The sequence below is a fragment of the Gallinula chloropus genome, assembly GCF_964237585.1.
Source record: "Gallinula chloropus genome assembly, chromosome: 1".
NCBI lineage: Eukaryota > Metazoa > Chordata > Aves > Gruiformes > Rallidae > Gallinula > Gallinula chloropus.
Window position 1 is genome coordinate 71127264 of NC_140085.1, and position 23472 is coordinate 71150735.

Genomic DNA, 23472 nt, shown 5'->3' on the forward strand with positions numbered 1-23472 from the left:
GTCGGTAGCCTGCCATGCCATCTAGCAATCTTTTGGGCATTGATTCAATTATTCTTGTTTTTTCCTATCACTTCTAAACCTTTCTGTAAACTCAGGCTAGAAACTCAGTGAGGTAGCAGACATAGTGCTAAAAGCTACTTTCAGAAACTACTGTAATCAGGTCTGCGATGCTGGCAGGTCTTCTGGGTCCCCTTTTACATAAGAGGGATAAGGCATTAAATGAAGTCTTTAAATGTTGGCAAGAAGCATGATGGGATCTTTAAGACTTAACTCTCTGCAAAAACAGTAACAACAACTTTCACTATCATCCAGAATTCCAGAGTGATTCTCAGGTAATTTACCTTTCCCAGAGAAGTAAAATTAAATATACACACTGAAAGCTGCATATAAAACAGATGCTTTTCAGGGATCTCAGCAGATTCTTCTTCGTATTCCTCTATTTCCTTGCAACAAAATAACTGACTGGTTCTTCTGAGATACACCATTTTGCCTCTTTAAAGGAAAAGAAGTCAAGTCTTTTCTCCTAAAAGTTACTTTGAAGTTACTTTTTTAACCCAAACTTAAGAAAACAAAAAAGTAAAAGTATTAGCACATTCCAGACAGTTTATTAAATAAGATGCAAAAGCACCTCTTGGGTGCTGGAAGCATTCATGCTTCAGTCTTATGCCTTTACAGCGGCCCCGTCATGTGTTAATGATTACATATATTCATTCACTACCAAAAATAGTTTCCTCTAGAATTATGCACAAAGAACATTTGTCCACAGCGAATTTCAAGCTTGGCTGGTCTGCTTGGGTTACAGTTACTCCTAATTTTACAGTGGCAAAAATCCAGAAGTCTACTTTCTGTTAGCAGTTTATCTTTTATGTCAGAATATTTTATTCATTCATTCAAAAGTCAGGAAAGTAGCAGCACCTAAAAACTGAAATCTTTATTTCATCCACTGAAACAGTTATCACAATATACAGATTACCACACCAAAATCTTATTTAGCTTATCTGGAAAGAGCATCTTTCTCTTTCTCCCCACTTGCTTCTCTCCTCTCATTTTGGTCTCCTCGGGAAACCTCAAGTAGGATCTTCTCAATCACTTTCATATGCCTTAAGATTAGTATACACTATCAATACCAGAACGTTTACAGGCTTAGTAAGTAAAGGCAAATATATAACAAGAAGTCCTATGTATTTTTAATACGGCCACTGTCTCACAAAATACAAGTTGGGGTTGGCGGGGGGGGGGGAGCAGCTGCAGATTTTTCCAACTACAGACATCTATTATTTAAGGTGTAAAACATTTTCCACATTTTAAAAGTTAGCTGCATAGAAGCCTCTAGAAGATTTCTCCTGTGTTGCTTTGAAGCCCTCTATTCCCTGCTCCTTTTTTTTTTTTTTTTTTTTTTTGGATGCAGAGAAAAATTGCTCCATTCCTGCTTGGAATCCAAAGGAGAACAGGAAGTAACGTCTGAGCTCCATAGAGATTCATTTTTATTTGCTTACAGGACGTGGCGGATTCAGAAACTGGCTTCATTTTTCAGTATCCTTAAAGGACCTAACTCTTCTTTTTTTTTCTTTTTGGCAGGGAGCATGGCTGGAACTTCAAGTTCAGCCAAAATAGACAATAAAACAGTAAGAAGGCATAATGCCAAAAATGCAAAAGCATCAGCGTCCAGAGCATAATTCCACCCTTTTTTCTCCCCCCCCTCCTCAATGATTTACACAGGAAAACGTAAAAAACAGAAAACTCTCTTTGTCCTAAAATGAACTCCTCATATTTTAAAACAGCCTACGAACATCTCAGACCCACTGGAGGCGAGCTAAAGAATAATATTGCTCATTTAAGCTGACAGTTGGGGTTTTTTTAATCCATATGTTTTATTGTTATGTTCTTTTGAATATCAGACTTTGTTCTGCTGCTTGGGAGAAAACATGAAGTAACAACATGTGGAATCTCTCACACAACACAATATGAAATTTGGTTCAAGAGTAGCCTTTTTTCCTCCTCCCTCATGATACACATTTTAAAACATTCTCACTGGCAGTAGGGCTGTGCTAGCCTCTAAGCCAAAAAAATTCCCATTTAATATAAAACTCTCATTTTGCTACAGCAAACCTGATTTCTTTTAATTATTCTTTTTAAAAGGGTCTAATCTTCAAATAATGCCATGAAAATTATGTGCAATGACCAACAAATATGTAAGGCTTCTCCGCGAGGATATGTGCAAATGTTTCCTCACATTTGCAACAGGAAGCCAGGCAGGATGGGTCTGGGGGAAGGTCTGGAAGCTATATAGCAAAAGTGGAGGGAAAGACAAAAATAGATTTTAAAGAGGATATTGTCTTCCTTACTGCATTAATCCTTATTTGGAATTAGAAGCTAACTATTCAGTGTTTCCTTTCCATCGTGTAAAATTGAACCTATATGATTTGCAGAAAATAGCCAGAAGCCACACAATGCTTTTTATTTATCGTCGAGTCAAAGAACTACCTCTGGAGAAGCAGCTAACTCAGCCCTTATTTTGCCATTTTTTTGCTTTCTGTCTCCTTTATGTAAGAAGTGCACAGTGCTTTCTGAAGAAAGAAAATAAGAAATAACTATGACACTTGCATTTAAAGCAATTAAACCAAAGCAAAAAGGTAGACTTTTCAGGAGGGTATAGAGTATTTTCTAGTACATTAGAAATCTGTGTAACCGTACAGAAAAACACAGAGAAGAAAATCACTGAGAATTAAAACGTGTGGTTTTCAGAGGAACCACAGTATGAACTCTCTTTGCAACAGGTGGGGGAAGAGGCATACTAGCGTGTGCTAGTGAAAATACAGATAATCAAGCAGGATTAGAAGAAGCCTAGTAAAAACAACAAGTGGGGGTTAAAAAGAAAAAAAAAAGTCTGATAATTTTTTTATGACAGTGACATTTTTCATTGGGGTATTCAGAAAAGAAAGTGTAGCAGGTACAGTAAATTTAAATATAAAGCAGATTGCATCTGCCCAGCCTTGTGCTGATCACATGAATAAAATAAGGCAAAAAATTTAAAAGTCTGCCAATGAAAATAAACCAAAAACCTTCACAGACTAGACAATCAGGAAAGTTGACCCAGGAAGAATGAAACAACTGGCTGCTACAGAATATTTAACAAATCCCTGCAATTTTAAAAAGATGAATATCAGACTGCTATTCATATGCTCAGTACATGAGTATTTGCATGAGGGATGTATCTTGCTGGCGTCAACATTAAAACCCACATTACATTACAAGAGCAAAGATCATATCGCATTTTGGACTAATGTGGACCTCTAAAAGAAAAAAAAAAAAAAGAAAAAAAACCAACCAAAAAAATCCCCATCACAATAGATGCCAACTATCTAACAAATAAAAAGATATCCAGTAGGATGCCTAGCTTTCCAGAGGAAAAATTAGGCATCTGATTATGGATGGGCTGGACACAAAGCTCTGCTTCATCTGAATCATCATGGTATCTCATGAAAATTAAATTTCAAGTCCCTCATGTATCCATCGTACAAAGGAAGTCCTGCTTCCTGGCTGGACTGCTACTTCCCTTAATGAACTGTAGCTCAGTTCTAGTGTTACATTATAAAAACGCACCAAGCAGCAGAATCACTGACTCTGCTGTGGGGACCCCAGTTGGGAGATGTTGTTACGTGTGTATCTACAGCCTCTTGCAAGGAAACCCACACCTGTTCTGCCCACTCTCCAGGTTGGCTGGGTGCAAGTAAAGCCTGGACACAGCTCAGGCTCGGGGTTGTACTGCCAGACAAGTAGTGTTCTGAGGCAAATCTCAAACCTTTTGCAAACCATAAGGCTAACTCCTTTTACAAAAGGCTGCATGTAGGAACATTTAAAATTTTCAAGCACTTTTTTTGTTAAATTGTCAGCTTACATCCCAAACATTAGTCAAAATTAAACTTCAATTTACCCCACGGCTAAGTATGCTACTACTCAGCTCTAACCTGGAAATCATACACAAGAAATTACAATAGTCAGTACAACAGAAACAGCTTGAATCTTCAGGATATTATAATCCAGTACAGTAATAAGACTGCAGAATGTATACTATTTTAGAGTGTGAGAATACTGATGCAATATACCCTAACAAGAAACATCTATATCCATAGGATCTGTAAATCCAAAGGACAATCACATTCAAAGAGCCTGGAGACAGGTGCTCAAAGAGAGGACTCTATTTGACATTTGTTTCCAGGGTTATTTTCCCCCCCTTTGTTTCAATGACTTCTAACGTACATAGAAACCACAGTTGGGAAGAGACATTATAAGAATACATACACCACTTCTGCAGAAATATAAGGTGAAAGGGCTCATCAAAGTTCTAGGCACGCCAAAGCAGAAAGAGCTGATTCTAGAACTGATAAATTTTCACTCTAACAGGACTCATTCAGCGTTAGCAGAAACCTTCTATGTGCTTAGTTACTAACGCCGCGTTGTCTGTTAAAGACCTAAAAGGAAAAAAAAGCCCATCCCTGCATACTCTTTATCAACCTCGTGAACACACTGTTCAAATGACAGCAGAATGGTTAAGTGGCCCAGTGGGCCTACAACCAAGAAAGCAAGCTAAGACTGGAGGAATGGGAACCGAGCCAATTGTCTAGACAGCAGGCAAAAAAACATGCTGGCTAAATTTAATCAGCTGCCTCCTTTATTTTGTAAAGTGAATGGGTAGATTATAGCCAGGGTGACACATAATTTGTGATTGAAATTGCTTGTTTAATTGTAATTTTAAAAGAGATGAACTTCATCCCAGTTCCATATCCATCATTCTCATACTTGCACATTGAACCAAGAGCCATCTTCAAAATAAACAGCAGCTGTTAAAAGCCTCCAACTTCAACAGTAGCTCTGCACTCTCCCTATCTTTATAGATTCATTTGTTGGTCCCCTCGCTCACCCCTAAAAAAGAAAAAAACAGCCCTTTTTCAGGCTACCATAGGTTCTCTGCTCTCCACAGAAGGTCTTTTAAGATTCAGACTGGCAGCTTCTTTCTTGAGAAGGGGGCAAACTTGGCAAAGGACAAATAACATGATTTATAACATCTACGGTCTACAATCGGTTGCACAGACTGCAGTACTGAACAGCTGGCAGGGTAGCAAAGAATAGGTCTTAGTAGAGATCTGCTATTTAATCTCAGTAACTACATACAAATTTTGATCTAAAGGCCTTAGAAGAAACATGGTGAAATTCTGAAACATTTTGAGCGGGTATGGGGGGAAATCTGCCTTCATTGGTACAGATGTCTGAAACTCTTAATACTCAATTTAACCCTTCTCTAAAATTTAAGCTGGAATTTGTGACTACAGACCTCATGCAATACATGATCCAGTAGGAAGGAAAACAGAAGAAAATGGGATATGGCTAACAGTCATAGTTTAAGCAGAAAAATTTCAATCTGAAAATAAAGTGTTAATGAAATTTATTTTTATGTTGCCTCTCCTACCACTATTTTTTTCTCTTAAAGTACTGAAATTAGAGTAAAATCACAATGAGGTGGTAAGATTATGTCAAATCATTTATTTTTTATCTATAATGCAGCCACTGAAAATCTCAGGGGAAATTTTAATAAACAACTGAATATTGACCAATTCTGTTGTTTAAAACTTCAGTTTTTCACAAACTGTGAGGCAGCTGCCTGTGGCAGTAAACATCTCTTATGTGACTGTATACAGAATTGACAGTGTTTTTGCTTAAATCTATTTTTTAAATTCACCAAATGAAACAATGCTGAAACTGTCAGCCCTGTAAATAATAGCAATCTTCGTAACATTTTTAAAAAGAAAAATGAAGATGCCTTTCATTAGCTGCTCGGGTTGACGTAAAATAGCATATTATGAGCCATTTTTAAAAACAGAGAGTGGTATCAACAATAAACTCCTTGCCCAATGTGCAGACACAGCATAAAATGTTAATGGCTTTACAGCTTGTTTTAATCTAGAAAAACATCACTAAAATAAATGTATAATTAACAAGCCAATTTAAGAAGTGTACTCACATGTATGTGCTGGGCAATGTTTTCTGAGAAAACCCACTGAATTACAGCAAGTTTCTTTATTTAAACAGCAACAGCTAAATAAATACTACAGAACATACACCAAAAACATATTCAAAGTTTATCAGCGCAGCCCCTGGTGTTAAAAATGCTATCTCCTGCACTCAGACTCAGAGAACATGTATGTACTATGAAATTCATACTGCAACTCAAACAGTATCTATTTCACATAATATGAAGAGTGACAGACCAAGAGCTATGTATAGGCTTTTCATCAGATGTCTGTAAAAAACAAGCTTAAGAAAATTACATCTGATTCATAGATAATCTTGATCAAAGGAACTTCTAAGTGAACTTCTACAGTCACAGCAGACTCCCATAATCACTTTACAGTATGAAATACAGAAAAATAAACACTTTTCTGCTCACCAAAGGAAGGCATGGATACAATTTATTAAATCAATACCTTTAAAAAATGCTTGCTGACACATAACTACAACATGCCAATAACCAGTAATAATAATATATAGTGTCATTTGTGTATACACCCCCCCCCATTTTCTTTTTTTAATGGGTACAAACATTGAAAGGAATAAAAGAAAAAAAAAATCAGCAAGTGAACCTAAACAGAATGTATAAAATACAATTCTGCAGATCATTTGGGGTCAATTTGTTGGCTTGTTATCTTCTGCATCAAGTTTGCCTGGGGTTCCATGCACCTGCATAACGCAAGCCAGCAGGAATGAGAACTGCACTATAGGCAAGAAAGGCTTAAGGAGGAAAAAAATAAATAAGGAATCATGTTTGCAGTAAAAAAGATCCTGTTTCCTCAGTGCTACGTACAGCTTCTAGGATTGCTTCACCTCTCAGCCTGGAACAGCTACCATACAGATAAAACAAACCACTCCAGGGCATGGGTTGTCAATATTTTATTTCATTCTACATTCAAAGCATATAGCATCTAAAACACTGCTGTCACAGACAGCAAGCAGATTTCATCCTTTTTTTTTTGCTAACTTGGCTATATGGAGGAATAGGCCAGAAGGCATACGTTGCGAACACAGAAACAGCAAAAAACAAATGAAGATGCAAAGAGAAGTCTTATGCTCATGAGAGATCAAACATCTATGCTAACCACTTTCTAATAACCATAAATTCATGGCAATGAAAGGGATGTAAAAAAAAAGGTAGAGACGAGAATATAAAGAAATACAAATGACCTAGTATAGCAAACTGATATGTATTTGATTCCAGGGACAAAAGTTAAATGAATAGACATGTACTGGCAAAAGGCCAGCTCCTAACAGAACATAAGCCTCGTAAGATCTGAGTTCTGTTTTTAATTTCAAAGCCATGAACTTTAAGTGGATTTGAAATTAGGCAAAACATGTTCATCCATTCCTATTTATAATAGCAAAGACAGACAGGCAAGCTCTAGTTTGGGCACTGGAAAGGCAGGCAGTGACACAAATCACCCTTTTGCTTCCCAACCTGAAGTCTTGTAAAGTAGAGCGTGTGTACCCTCCTGCTTTAAAGGCAACACAAAGGAGAAGCTCACAGCTGGCAGTGCCCCTCCTGGAAGACTGCAAAGTGTACAGGCCTGCTGAGGTCTCCAAAGCTCTCTTTTGTCTGTTTTTTTGTTGTTGTTAAGTTTACAAGAAAAGGTTTCTATTCAATGAGGGAAAGAAGGGGTAGAGGGGAGGAATCTCTTGGAGAATTTCAATGCAGGAGTTACATAGTTATCACTACTGCTGCAATATGTGCAGCGTACCCACTGTGCTCCAAGGATACAGGCAAATTTGCCCAGATCAGTAACACCTCTTATTAGGGTGAAAGACAGAAAGGGAAATAATGTTTCAGGCACACAACCACTTCTATGTCCAACCTGAAAAAAACCTGGTGCGTCTGAAATCTCCCTTGCTTTTTCTAGTCTGGTCAGCAGGTCTACCACAATGTATTGTTCTTCTCAGCAAAGGTTTTTGAAGAAAAAAAAAATATTTTGAATTATATGTAAAAATTTATTTCCATTTGGAAGCCTAAAAGAAGCTTAAAAACTGAACGGTAAGCACACTGCTTGATCTGCTGCTGACACTTGTGCCATAATTTGTTGCACCACGTCTCACTGAGATTTCTCCCCTTTCACTAAAAAAGGCACAGAACACATTCGCTTCAGACAGAATTATGATCACCACGCTTGGAATTAACTGAGAAAAGCAGCTAGGAAAAGGCACTGCTGCTGCTGGAACCTGCTAAAGCCTGATGTCCCATATCATCCATACCAGGACCATCTGTGGAATAGCCGGTGTTCACTCTGAGCAATGCAACAGCGCGCAGTGGTTACTGCCATCAGCAGAGAGTACCACGACCATTAATAACAAAGAGGAGCGGGAAACTCATTCTCCAGGTTGTTTTCTTCTTTCCAGTGAGTTCAATCAGAGCAAATTCTTTAGTAAAAAATTTAACAAAAAGATCCAAGAAATCAAACATTGACCTGGTAACATGCCGAGAGGGGAAGAGCAGAGGGGGAAGAGAGTTGGCAGGCTTTATTATTAAACACTCTTTGTGTTACCCAACAGATCCAAGATTAACATACAGAGACTGGATTCTGTACAGGAAATCGATTACACCGACTGGCCTTGATCATTTCAGAAAGATCAAATGCCCAACTCTTGATGCCTCAGGAATAAACATCAGTAAGTTTCTATTTTCTCATATTTGAGATAGACCTAATCAAAATTTTTCCATGGAAGCTGTTTCTCAGCAGTGACACACATTTTAAATAAAAAAAAAAAATTCTCTTTTTGTGAAAAGTATCTGCTTTTGGATGCTTTCCTGAGATGTAATCCAGCTAGGAAAGCACAACCCAAGAGCAAGTAAACTTAGAACTTTTTCACTAAAACCCGAATCTTTCATTTTTTAAATTTTAAAGTTGTAAGCTATTGGTGAGTGTCCAGAGGAGGGAAACAAGGATGGTGAAGAGTCTGGATGGATAGTGTTACACGGAGAGACTGAAGGCCCTTGGTTTGTTCAGCCTGGAGAAGAGGAGGTTAAGGTCTCATCATGGTCTACAGCTTCCTGACGAGGGAAAGCGAAGGGGCAGGCACCAATCTCCTCTCTTTGGCAACTAGTGGTAGAACCTGAGGAAATGGCATGAAGCTGTGACAGGGGAGGTTTAGGTTGGATATTAGGAAAAGGTTCTTTCCTGAGAGGGTGCTTAGGCAGTGGAACAGGCTCCCAGGGAAGTGGTCACAGCACCGAGTTTGGCTGAGTTCAAGAAGCATCTATCTGGATGACACTCTCAGTCACATGGCCTGACCCTTCCAACTCATTATATTCTATGACTGTATGAATTCTCTTTGGTGGGAACCCTTTTCTGGTAAGATCTCATTTTGAGGCATTTCCTCACAGGGAATCCTTTTGGAATTCCATAATATTGGCACATTTAGCATTTCAGTTTAGGTTTTACAGGTGTAAAACATCCTTTTTTCCAGTTTCAGTGTGCTATTAAGTAGAATTTGCAGAGAAATAGCAATCACATGATATCTTGCTCTTCTGCCCTTGATTAGGGCTAAGTATACTTAGCACTTATGAACTTGACACATCAGTCATTGGCCTTTGTGCTCAAAGGGAGCTCCACAAGAGCTCAGAACACCATGGTTTGTGAATACAGGACCACCCTATCTTCCCCTTACAACTGTCTTTATCTCACTGCATGGGCCTTCTGTAAACCAACAGAAACCTGAAGAAAAAGAGCCTCCATTGATACCCTAGTTTAATATTTTTAACTGTAAAGACAATTAAGTGGCAGGATTGATTGCCAGGAAGGCCTTGGATTTTTACCACTAGATGTTTCAAGACAAACTTACTGCTGAAGCTGATCCTGCTCCCAGTAACACTTAACTAACAGTTTGGGCAATTCCTCAGCTGTACTTTCCATAATTCTACAACAACTTTCTCCAACTGACTGTAATGGAAATTGGACAATGATTTCACATTCTGAAGTTTAAAAGAAGCTTACCAGAACCTCAGTAAGGTTTAACTCTTTTAGTAGTGATTAATCTCTCCACTTTTAAAAATCAAGAAAATCTTAAATTGTCTTTCAACCTCCAAAGCTTTTCTGTGTCATTTTTAAAAGCCTACTTTTCAGTACTTCAGCAGGAAAACAAGTGCTCCTCAACAGAAACCACAATACCAATCTACAACCAGAGCTACATGCTTATGGAAAAAGTGATAAATCCCTGAAAAGAATTGTCTGATAACTGAAGTGCTGCCACAGCTGCTTCATAGCAAAAGGAATAGAATAACTTAGAACTAAGCAAACTGCTTTAGACTTCAGGTAAATCAGTGCCTAGAAAATCTGCACCTAATAAATAAATTTTCTTTCAAGCTTTTTACAAAAATACAGCAAGATACACAGCTAAATAAGAAGCTGGCCACTCCAAATTTAACAACTGACTTTTAAAGTAATGATTTTCTATTTTTCAACATTTTTAATGAAATAAGCAGCCCGTATATGTTAGACATTCTGGACTTAATTAATTTCAGAGATATTTAGATTAATTTTCTCCCTTGGAGAATTCTTTTGAGACCGTGATCAACAGATTCCTAAGATTAAGTTAAGAAATACATTCATCATAAGCACTTCGTATCTATTATACACAATTTCTTTTTAGATGAAAAATTAATACACAGACTATAAATATTTTTTCCTTCTCCCCTTCCTGAACTTACAAAACAGCAAGTTGTTCCACAGTAACAACTGCAAAAGAGCAAGTGAAATTGTGAAACAGGCCTACTATGAAATTCAGATGAGAGCATTAATTCGGCTAGTTAGAGCTATGTGCACTTTTAAGATGTTTTCCACATTCCGTCAATTTTTGTGCTATTTTATGCAGTTGCAATGCCTCACTTGCATTTTTTTTTTTCCAAGACTGTAGTCTCATTCTATGAGACAGTCACGATTAATTTCAAAAGGACTCCTTATGCTATCAGATTTGCTTGGCTGCGCTACAGAAGTTAGCACCTAGAGCTCCAAAGAGTACTACCTACTCAGTTTAGCATGCATTGTATATAATTAAAAATAGATAACCACACTGGCTCCATAGCCATAAAACTTTTAAAGCTGCCTTTTACATCATAGAAAGCAGATCTGTGGGTTCACAACTTGCGGCTGATTCCCCAAAGGGAATTTACAAGCAATGAGACATAACGAGAAAGCGACGGCTCTCAAAGTTCCAAGCACGGCATCACGACCCAAAGACTTTAAGAATAACTGGTTCCCACTCACAGAATTCCATGCTTTCTAAACCACCTGTATAACGGGAAGTATCTATTCTAGTCCTCTCCACCCAATAATGTTAATTTGTCTATTATCTCTGGAATTTCATTCCACTCATGTAGCCGTCTTTTCTTCTTCAGAAATACACAGCTTCTTTGTGTCTACAAACCATCCTCTTCCTTCAAATTCTACAGCCTACAAGGTATCCAATATTTTCACCTTGCTTCTAATGTTCTTCCTCTCTTCCTCACCTTGAGGGCTTTCTTTACTGTGCCCTTTTCCTTATTGTGCTTACACACACATTTTGGACAAACTACAAGAAGAAAAGGATTAGTGTGGTGGTAAAGCGGTACCACAAAATTTTTAAAAAGGCATCAGAATAGATCACAATGTAAATAAGAACTACAGAGAAAGGTGAAACAAACAGGCTTGCCCAAACTGAAAATAGAATGCCAAAAACATTGTAATACACCCCCAACTGCACTGGGAATAGGGATTACACTTTATAACATATAAGCCAAGGCTCTACAACTCCACATCATCTTTCCTGAACAGCATAAACAACTACTGCAGGCACAGAGAACTAAAGAATTCAGTTCTTCAGGTGTATGAGTCTGGTTGCCTCACTCTCAGCTCTCTCTTAACACCAATTCACACAATTCTTTTCATAGTTAACTACTTCAGTCTTTTTTTCCTCATGCACATCAATGTTTTTGCTTTTCGTCATACTTACTTAGCCACAGGATTTAAATATTTCTTCCCAGTGGAGGAAAAAGAATTAAGCATCATCTTAACTATGCACCTACCATAGAGTTGAGTGCCATCCTGCATACTGCAGGACTACTTAAAACATCACTTCTAGGTCATACAACATACATGCAACCAAAACTGGGCAGAAACGGAAGAATTAGAAGATGAGAGAGCAACTGTAACTAAGTAACTTAATGTCATACTTCATAATCTCATAAAACCATCAAATGTTCTAGCAAAAAAACCCCAAAAGGCCATTATTTTCCCTTATGTAAAAAAAACCCATTTTTTTTCCTTTTTCTGGCTTCTCAACCTCCAACATTTTATGAAAAACACTGATCTTAGGCAAACAAGACTAATTTAAACTTGAACAATACATAGGTCAATGAATGACATGTTCAGTTTTATAACAGGTGATGCCATTCAAATGGGAAGAACAGCTATATTATTTTCTGTTCATTTATTTTAAGACAAGTACAATACAATGCAAACATCACTCCTACAGGAGGAAAAAAATAGGACTAACATACAAAGATTTCCTAGTGAAAGGGGTGGATGCAGAGTGACGACCAATACACACAGCTCAAAAGGCAAAGCCATTAAATCCAGTTTACAAGAATCCTGTGTCAGGAATGACAGTATATGATTTTAGCTAAAGAGAGAAATAACCTTTTCTCTCGCTTTCCCAAACACTGAAAAAACGTATCATAGAAAACATTTACAAAACGTATAGGATACTGATAGAATTGCATTCTATAAAGCTCATGATTGAAGTACATGCCAAATGTATTAGATGCCACCCAAAGAATCTCTCATTTTAATGCTTTTCTATTTCAAGCTTCCTTATCCAATGGAGGTATACAAACAAGTTTCCACAAAGACACTACACCATCCAGCTGCAGTACAAATTTTGATGCAGCATTTGGTGCCCCTGGCATGCTATTGAAAGGAGTTCTGTCCCACCCCAGGAATAATTTTTTCATATTGACATCATTATTTATTCTAAGGACTTGTGAGTATGGATCAGTTAAAGAAAATAACAGTTATAACTCTGCTTACACACCAGCAAAGTAACAGTGTTATGTGCTATTTCAGCATCTTAAAGAGATTTAACACTTCTGAAAGGTTAGAGAATGACAGCAAAAATATAGAAGCTGTATTCCTATATACACAATTTATTCCTGAGAAGCCAACACACCCTCAGCTTCTCTAAACCATTTCAACACTTCAACACCTTTGCTGTTGCAAAGCGAGAAAGGCGCCTATGAATGGAGGACACATATACCCACCCTCTCTCTGTATGCTTCTTCCCAGTATCACTAGTAGGGTACAGATTACTCAGTTTCTGTCCAAGTTACCTAAGCAGAGAACAGCCTTCACTCTTGATGCATTATTCAAATCCAGTGTTTTTATAACCTCCACTAGCTGTCACACGTCTTGAAAGTAAGAAATGCTATATAAGACAACTGAGTGCTGGATTACAGCAGAACTTTGTCAGTATATATTGTTAAGCAATCATTTATCACTAGGCATGACATTCCTACTGAAAAGATTGTTTTAGTTTATTTTAAGTGCACACAGAGAAAAAGAGGAGTCAAAACACTGACCTCCACCGAGAAGGATGGGGCAACGACTGTGGTTAACTGAGACATGATATACAATGAAAGCGACTATTTTAAGCTCATCAGGATGACAATTCTGAAAAGTTTAAAATAAGTTTTCATAACATAATGCTGGAATGCAAGAACAACCTTTTCTAGTGTAGTGTGTGAAAACCAAGCAGAATTTGTTGCTTGTTTCTACACATACAGTGGCTTTGCTAATAATATTGTGGCACCATTTTTACATACAGGCTTCAAGTAACCAACATGTGCAGCTAAAGTCTGCTGAACTATCTCTCAAAAAATGTCACTAATCCATATTTAAAATCATCTTTGAGGATAATTTTGCTGTTGCACAAGCAAAGCAGCAATAAACATCCTGGTGTCAAAAAAATGACAGGATTCGTGCTTAAGTACATGCATTAAAATATCTTTCATGATGAAGTATTGCAAAAGGACACTGCTTGAGTTGTGGTAACAGCAAGACTCAGCAAACTAACTACAGGTATCTTTTTTTTTTAAAAAACTCTTACTACAAACCTTTAAGCTAGCCAAGACCATTTTGACTCTACCAGCCTGGAGCAGCTACACACAATGATGCTATCAGAACTTTGCCTTTGGCAGAATTAAAACCAAACCAAAATGGAACAAAGCAAGGCAACTCAGAAACAGTGAGATAAGCTGGTCATCATTAACTCCAAACAGCTGTAGCCAAGAGCATGCTTGACCACACCTTACATCCCTAAGAACATGACATTAGGACACCCATTTCTCCACTGCTGAAAATGTTTAGTGGAAACTCTTAGATTTTAAAAGCAGTCCAGTGAATGGAGCTTCTGTCCCCCTTTACATCTGTCCCACTACAGAAAGTGCCAGTTGGCTACATTCTGAAGGAAGACAGCGACAAATCCCAGAAGGAAAATCAACACTTGCCTATCTGATTTTTCCTCAATTATTAGAAAATACTCAGTTCCACCCTGATTGCAAATACAGACATTTTCTTTAGGAACTAAAGGATGCATATGGCTAATAAAAGAGACTAGCAAAGCCGTAGCCAGACCTTAAATGCATATTCTATTGCATTAATCTAATTGGAACCCACGTTTTTATCATAGCCACCATGATGGGGAGCTGCCAGCAAAGGGGGCATTAGGAGCAGTTAGACTGCTGGTTTGCTGGGGTCATGAATACATGATATCAAGGTGAATCCTTTTTATGTTCAAGCCTACCAATATTCAGTATTGATTTTTTTTCTCCTAAGCTGCTGCATACTATGTTAATATACCAGTAAATAATATTAAGAAATAATATTAAGAAATAACAAGAGAAACAGCCATAAGAGCAAGCTTGGCTTTTTGCATTTTAAAATTTAATTTAGAAGTTATAACTTTTAGTGTTCCTTCTTCCCTCATCACTTTAAAGCACCCTGGATAAAAATATTGGGAAGTATTAACAGACATTAAGAATTAATTTCAATAGGAATCATACAGCCTACAACCTTGTTCAGCTGTACAGATCTTCTCCCTAACAATAACTCATGCTAGCAGTCATGCACTTGTCCATGTACACTCTTTTAGTACTAGGCAAAAGTACTCTGGACTTGTGAATCAATTGTTTTATGCAAGACAAGCTATTCTTTGGTGGAACGATGTAACAAGCCATCTTGGGAGTTCTCCTAATGCTGTCATCAGACCACAAGCTACTTTTTATTTTTTAACAGAAGCAATGACCTAGACCACTGTTTCTCATACCTGAAGTGCAACTCTCAGTGAAGTAACAAGAAGATCCAAAGGGTGGGAGTCAGAAATAGAAAGGGGAAAACTTAATTAAACAATTAAGCTATTAAAAAAATAACGAGAAAAACTATAAAACCAAATTACTCTCATTTACAGTGGAAAGCAGCTCATTTCCTCCAGGGGAGTCAGAAGCAGCTATAAGTACCAGCTGCACTTATTTACACTAGCTGGGACACTGTGCTGGCTGGGACGCTACCAGATCCCTTAAAGTTCCGGCAGCAGCTCAGTTCCTCCCAGGCAATATAAAGAGTATTTACACCTGCAGCTGATAATTACAGCTGATTTTCAAGCTTTCCCACCACCCCCCAACACTATGAGGAGCTGAGCTGCTGCCAGCAATTAAAGTAGTCCAGTAGTATTTTGTTTTTCCTTGAGGGTTGCATAAAAGCAGATGAACACTGTGTTCACATTTGCAAGTTTGGGAAACGCTCACCTACCCCACTCACTACTTCACCAATGCAGAAACCCTCTGTTGATTAATACAATTTAATATGCCTGAAGGTAGGCCCACGCTATTTTTCAAGGTTTATGAAAAACTTTTCTATCTAGATACGACAAAGGCATAGAGTGCCAGAAATCACATATATATTCCAGTACTAATTACAGAAGACTTTGATTTCATACTGCTTGACTTTGTTCTACCTGAGCATCTGATCTATTAAAAACATTATTTCTCTCTCCTCAAGCCATCACTGTTTCCAAGAAGCCACCCAAATTACAAAAGTGGCATAATATAGCCTCACAGTCAGTACATGGGGCATTCCTGGAAGATTTCCATACAGGCACACAGTCCACAGGATTAGAAATACTGTTAAGCTTCTGAAAATGTGCTCTCCATCCACATTAAAATTTGGCTTAGCTTACTGAATGCAAAAACATTCCGTGCTGTCTGCTGCCTGCTTTACCATGTCAAGTGGTAAATTTTCAGATGGTGCAGTTATGTAAGGGGTAATCCTTCCCATTTGTAAATGATAATGTCCTTAGCTTAGTATAATAAGAGTATATGCAGTAGCAGGCCACTTTTGGAGGAATGGGCAGTTTTACACTGCGGCAATACTGTATATCCTATTTTTATGCCATGAGTTTATCAAGGTATCACTCTATGTAAATGTAGATTCTTCCTCCTCCCTGCCCACCAAAACACTTGTCATGAAGTTTTCTATCTTCTTTAAGACTGACATTTATTTAAAAAAATAAAATATACTTCTGATGCGGAGTGTGATTTTAATTATACCCTCTGATAAGCCTCAAATGCGTTACACAATCTGCAAAATGGGAAAAATCCCCTTCACAATAGGTATATATTCATCATCATTACCTTTAGAACATCAAATCAGAACTTTTTTTTCTCCCCAACTGTTCTTCAAGCAATTTTCTCCCAATCTCATCCTTTTCATGCATTCGTTTAACTGGAAATTAAAAAAAAAGAAAAAAGAGAGAGATTTTTCGAAGAATCTCTTAATCACATAGTGGGCAGAAACATATAGGTTTTAGACAAGTTCTACTTTTTATGAAGAAAGAATCACAGCATTAGTCTGATATTTTCTAGTTCTTCTCTGAATTTTGCATTATTCATGTACTGAAAAAGAGAGCTTTTAAAATAAAGCATCAACCATGTACAATCTCTATGAAAATTCTGACAGTCAAGTCAAAAGAGTAACAGTGGGGTCATTTTATTTTTCAAGACCATTCATTATTTTCAGGTCATTTAATTTTACAACTTCACCTATTGCTTTTGGAAAACCTATAGATTTTAAAAACACATGCAACATCACATCTTCCAGTTTATATGTACTTATATTCAGCTAAGAATGTGCATCTGTGCCAGAAATAAAGCCTTAGTAAAAAAAAAAGTCTCACAATCTAAACTCTCCTAATTTATTTTTAGATTTAAAAACTAGTTCATTTCACAATTAAAATATTCTCTTTGTTATTCTTTTTACATTATAGTATAGCACATGATAATTGTACTTTCCAGTGGGTAACTGCACAAACAAAACTACTGCAGAGCAGATGTTGATGTAGCAGAGGCTGTAACCCCACATTTCTCACAAGCAGCTGTCATGGGACAGGGAAGCATTCTATGGCTACAACCCCTTAACCGCCCAAGCCCCAAGGACCATCTTTTACCTTCACTGACACGCAGTTTTGGTTCTCACCAGTTATTTTGTCATAAAATCCTACATGGGGGCAAGGTTTGATTAAATTACCACCCAGCAGGTAGAGCAAGCCTTAAAGCTGTCTGGTGTCCAGTGTTTTGTATAAGCATCGCTAATGTGTAGTTTGTTGAAGCAGCTGTAACTTAAGAGGTCACAGAGGCATTATAGACAATAACATGTTTATCTGAGATCAAGTCAGAGACAACATGCAAATTAAAATTCTAGTTCACTGAACTAGGGATGCTTTATCAGGAGATACAGAAAACATCTGCAAAGGAGTATGAGATTACTTCAGAGTCACATTCAAGGCCGTTAAAAACTTAGCACTAATGCAAAAACATTTTATAATTGTACATATCTAACATATACATCACTGCTATTATTGTAATGCATACAAACATAGGTAGGTTCACCATCATTCTACACCATGCAAGGGATCAAATATCAAGATATACATAGAAAGTTTTACAAAGTGGTAAGCGTCATTACATTCATTTCTTCCTTACGTACAACTAAATAAAGAGTAATCAGAGAGGGATATAAACCATACACCGTCTGCGTTGAAGCTAGGTCAGCAACAGGTACTACCAGTTACTTGGGAAAAACATCATTACTGAGCCCTACTGAAGTGAATTAGTATTTTTCATTATTGAAGCTATTCTGTGAGAAGGAAAACCAGATCAAAACCAGCCTTCAAAATGCAAAGTGGAATCTCATTTAAAAAAAAAACCAAAACAACTAGAAAGAAAGAATGAATCAAAAAGTATTACTCCTACACTGCTGGCAGCTACTTGGAGTTACAAATGTGTCCAGATTTATTAATTCAAAGCCCTGCCCGAAGAGAGAGAGATGAAGAAAAACTCGAAAGTTAAATGTCACTGGTGATTACTTCCTCTCCTTTTGCCCTCTCCACCCTATCTGACCACGTTAAAGCTCAGAAAGTCCTACTTCTAATCAACTAGTATATGACAACCTTAAATTATCCAAAGCAGGTAAGGAAACCCCCCAGAAGAGAAAAATGACTACTGACTATTGACCATGTCACTCCTTAACCTCCCAAGCAAAGGATGCCACACACAACTCTTTAATCACCTGGCTCGGTCAGCCTACACTCCTACACACACCCCCTACCACAGCAGCTCCTTCATGCCATCACACAGCCCTCTTCTAACATCCTTTTCTCTTCCACCAGCAAAGACCCTGCCTCAAGCCTTCCCCACACTTCTTCCCAGCCACTTTATTGCCACCCACCCAGGCAGAGGGGACACCTGAGGACACAGTCCACCTCCCAGGCCATGAGGACTATGGCACAGTCTGCTTACTGCTCCCTGACCCCCTGCTAGCTCCCACCTGCCCCTTCCCTCCAACCAGCATTCCACACATCCCTGGCTGAGCTTCAGCCCCACTCCCCCTACCCAGGAAAAAGGCACTTTCCTCTTACAGGGTTACTATTTTAGGGGATTGCTTGAGGCAGGGGTTGTGTGTAGGTTTTGGTTTGGGTTGCTGGGTTTGGGGAGGGGTCTCTGAGGTCCTAACCCGGTGCTCACTAACGGCCACTTCCACAGGCTGCTCCAGCAGGACACGGCGGACCTTCCACGCCTCAGCCGAGCCCCTTAATCCCCCACCCACCCCACCCTCCGCATCCACCCTCCCGGCCACCATCGGGACGGGTAAGGAGCTACTGCCCACCCACCCCCTGCCCCAGCCCCCTTCCTCACCTGCCACGGCGGGCAGAGAAGTGCCACCATCCCGGACACCTAATCCTCTGAGCCCCCGCCGGTCTGTCAGCGCCCCGAGGAAGCACTCGCAGCCCCACTTGAGCCCCGTTCCCCCCCTCCTCCCCACCATCCCCAAAAAGAAAGGTTTTCCTCATGCTCGTTACTAATTACTTGCAGATCCAGCCTCAGCGCTGTCCTTCCCACACTTCGGAAGGGCGAAGGTTTTGGCGGAGCTCGCCACCGCGGGCCACCGCGTCCCGTGCCCCACAAGCTCCCCGCGGGGTCGGGCGGGTCGAGCTCGCCCACCTCCGCAGCGGCATCGAGGGCGGCTGCTCCCCCTCCGCAGCCCAGGGTTCTGACCCTGCCCGCGCCTCACTCACCTTTGGCTCGCCGTCAGTCGCGGTAGCCGCCCGGGCGAGGAGGGGAGGACGCTTCTGCCCCTCGTACCAACCCCAGGCAGGGCGGCAACGAGCGGCGCCGCCGTGCACCTGCTGCGGGCGGGAGGGCGGCCGTTGGGCTGGCGCGGCGGCAGCGTGAGGGCAACGGCCGGCGCGGCGGCGGCGGCGGCGGCGGGAGGGAGGGAGGGGAAGCGAGCCGGGGAAACCGAAATTAAATCTGCGGGAGGTTAATACAGCGTAATCCCCAGCGTCGCTACAAGAAACTTGCCGTACTGGCGGGCACGGCTCCCCGCTCGCGGAAGCCGCGTACCCCGCGGGAAGCGGGGGTCCCCTCACGGCGCCCGCAGCCGCCTGCGAGCGGGGAGGAAGGCAGCCGTGCGGCGGGGGTTCAGCTGGGTGGCTGGAGGGGCATTCACACCGCAGCTGCACGCTCGCCGCCGTGATTTCACACGCAGGCTTGAAGAATAGTTTGGGGCGGGGGGGGGAGGGAGCGTTCTTATTTTGCTACGCACCGAAAAGGCTCCGAAAGGCACTTTAATGTGTTTCCTATTAAAGAAACAAAACTCACCAGGGACACAATAATCTTACCTTTAAGCATCACCTTTATTCCCAGAGCAACTGACGAGACGCGGCCCTGACTTTGGCCTGCCGAGTAACTCGGCCTGCAGGTATTTATTGACAGGGTCCGGGATTGCTCAGGACTTCGCACGTCTCCTCCAAAATACAGCCACTTCGGGATGAAGAAGTGGGACAAGCGTGCCCTGCAGTAACGGAATGGGAGCTTTTTTGGAAGGTTTTTGGTCAGGAAGCCTACTGCAACTAGGAAAAATGCCACTGGCAGGGACAGTCTGCTGTTAGCAAGAGGGCTTTTAGGCAGAAGTAAAATGGATCCCTTGCCGTGGTCTGACTTGGAAATGCAGAATTAAAGGGAAGAAAAACCAAAAAATAAAATCGATACCTTAATTTTGAATGCATTATATTAAAGGATTAATCAAATTTCTTTCATCAAAGCTATGTAAAGGTGTCAAGGAATGGTGTTTTCCTCTGTATTTCATTCACCTTTTGCATCCAGTCCCAAAGAGGTGAAGTGATTGTCCTTTCATTTTCAACCCAATGCAAATGTCAATAGAGTTTCCCAGTAAATCTGCAAAACCTTAGGTCAGGGTTTTTGTACTTACAATCAAACCTATATTGCAGTGATAAAGCATTTTTCAGAAAAAAAATATTTCATAATCAAAGAATAAAAGAGATAAAGACAAAGCAGTATTAAGTTGCTTTTTTCTCAGTGATTTTTAATATATACTAAACTTTTAAAAGAACTTATCTGAAACCAGTTAACATAAAATGAAGAAAAAAAAATTAAAAATACTATGGATATTATCGTTCATAAATTCGGGCACAGTTGTAGCTTGCTCATTTGGCATCCTGAAAATACGCTGAAGTCACCCAAACTCTGATGGTCTGCATGAAATGTAGCTCTTGCTTCCTCTAACCAAGCTTCAGTCTCTTGTTTTCAATCAGATTATTTCATTTTCTATTATTTAATTTATTAAATATATAATGTCTGCAACTTCTCTCTCTATATCACATTTGGAGTGATCAAATGCTAGAAGCAAAACTTTTTATTGTTCAGAGAAAAGTTAATTCACAATCCAGAAAGCAAAATTGTTCAAGTGGATTTAGGTGTCTACACACAGAAACGACTGTATGAAGGAAGCTTTCACCCCTGGTTGTGAAATCCTGATACACTGAAACATTTTAAGTAGAACTCGAATCTTATGACTTTATAAATAAATTGTCACATTTTTATGTTAAAGGTACTAGTATTTACTTTTTGCTGATTAAATGCTTTCATGTGTGTTATATATATAGATAAAAGATAGGAACTGGTCACCACTTGTACATCAATCTGAAAACCTAAGACACTCATTGCTACATTCTAGGACTCTCTTATTCTATCAAATAAGAAACTTGAAAGCATTAGAGATGTCAAATCAGTATGTTTTCCACACTGCCTTTTTTTAACCTAGGTATCAACAGTGTTTTGCTGTGCCACATGGTGCAGAGAGGCCTAATATTTTAAAAATCATGGTCATTATCATTTGCAGAAGTGTCTTCATTTATTCTAAGTTCGTCTCTCCCTTTCTTTTTGCCTGTTGAAAGTAGTATGTACATAGAGCCTCTGGAAGCCTTTTCATGATTGCAGAAATGTGACATTAATCATTTGTTTGAAGAAATTAATATGGTAAACAACAAAATTCTGCTAACAGCATTCGAAGACTGAAGTACAATCTCTTTTAGCAAGAATTGTGTAGAGCCTTTAATCTTGGTTTAGCTGAATCATTATTTATTTATACACAAAGTCTGTAGTTGGAATTTCATAGTAATATATTAAGCTATGAGCACACATATCACCCTACTTGCTACTTTTTTAATACTTGTTCTGTATGTTTATCCATGTATTACAGCAAAGAGAAGATTATATTTGTTAAAATCACATTTCAGTCATATTTATCTTTTGCTCACTACTTTCTAACGTTTCTTTAGGCCTTAACCTTTTCCATATTTATTGCCCATATAAAGGGTTTCTTTTGGAGTTTGGGATTTTTCTCACATGGAAGCCTAGGTGCAGTATTGAGTTGAACAATACACATGAGTGGCTAGCGGGTTGATATTTCAAAGTCAGAGCTAACATACGTGACGTGGGTTTAGTCTACAGTAAGGAAGAAACTGCCACCTCTAGTGAGGACAGAATGCTTCAAGGAAAGCACTACTTCATAGCTGATGCTGAAGCATTCATGTTGCCAGCACGAGCTTCCATGATAGCTCAGGTGGATGTCAGTTTTTTGGTACCAGTGACTCTCTTTGGTGTTAAGCTGTTTTCATTCATGCGAGTCCTTCAGAGCTGAGCCATCCCTCGGCAGCTCAGCTCGGAGATTAAGACGTGAAGCTCAAGCCTGAAGAGCTGTTGAGGCTGCCTTCAAGAGCCATACTGCCATTCTGTATCATCAACCCTCCTCCTTATCAGAAGTCAGAGCAATGACACGTAGGAGTTATGCCACAGTAACTCCTTTGGTAACTTCCACCCTCACTTTTCTTCACTTGCCACGGGCCACTTCCAGGTCAAGCCTAGTCAAGGGTCTCTATTGTATAGAAATTAATGAATAGAGAAAAAGTGCTGCTCTTAACTGTGGAAATAGCCAGGTGCACTAGGTAAATGGTCAAGCCACCATCTCGGGAAACAGAAGTTAACAGCAACATTTCTTAAAAGATTATTTGAAATTGTTCATTATACTAACAGCTCCAAATTTTCCATTCTGAAATCATGTTACAAGGATCTGAAAACAGGATATCATCCTTTCTCTTATTTTTAATAAAGTTATCCACATGGCAAATAAACTGGGAAAAAAACACCAAACAAACAAACAAAAAAAAAACCCCACAAAACACTAAGTCCAAAACTTAGAAAGCTAAAGCTAAAGGCACTATGATGCCTTTAAGCAAATCAACATTGTTTCAGTTATTTCCCAGAGTTGGAAAACCAGACAATAACTATCGTACCAAGCTAGATAATCACAAGCTATTGGCACTGGCTGCATTGTACTTACGAAAATAGGAGCCAAGAGCAAAATTTCTTTGGACGATCAGCTGGAAATGATGAACACAGTGGAATTTTACAAGGAGAAATGTAAGAATTATGCATTGTGTCATGCCAAAACCCCGTTGCCATACTTAAAGAAAACTTGCTGTTGAAAA

At 39.3% G+C, this 23472-nt stretch overlaps 1 long non-coding RNA gene across 1 annotated transcript in view; it reads right to left on the bottom strand.

The window, feature by feature from the left end:
• Positions 1 to 19833, bottom strand: part of LOC311193086 — a 40037-nt gene extending 20204 nt beyond the window's left edge. The window contains exon 1 of the long non-coding RNA XR_014617372.1: positions 19699 to 19833. This is a non-coding gene — a long non-coding RNA (uncharacterized lncRNA). The remainder of the gene's footprint in view (positions 1 to 19698) is intronic.
• Positions 19834 to 23472: the final 3639 nt, after the last annotated feature.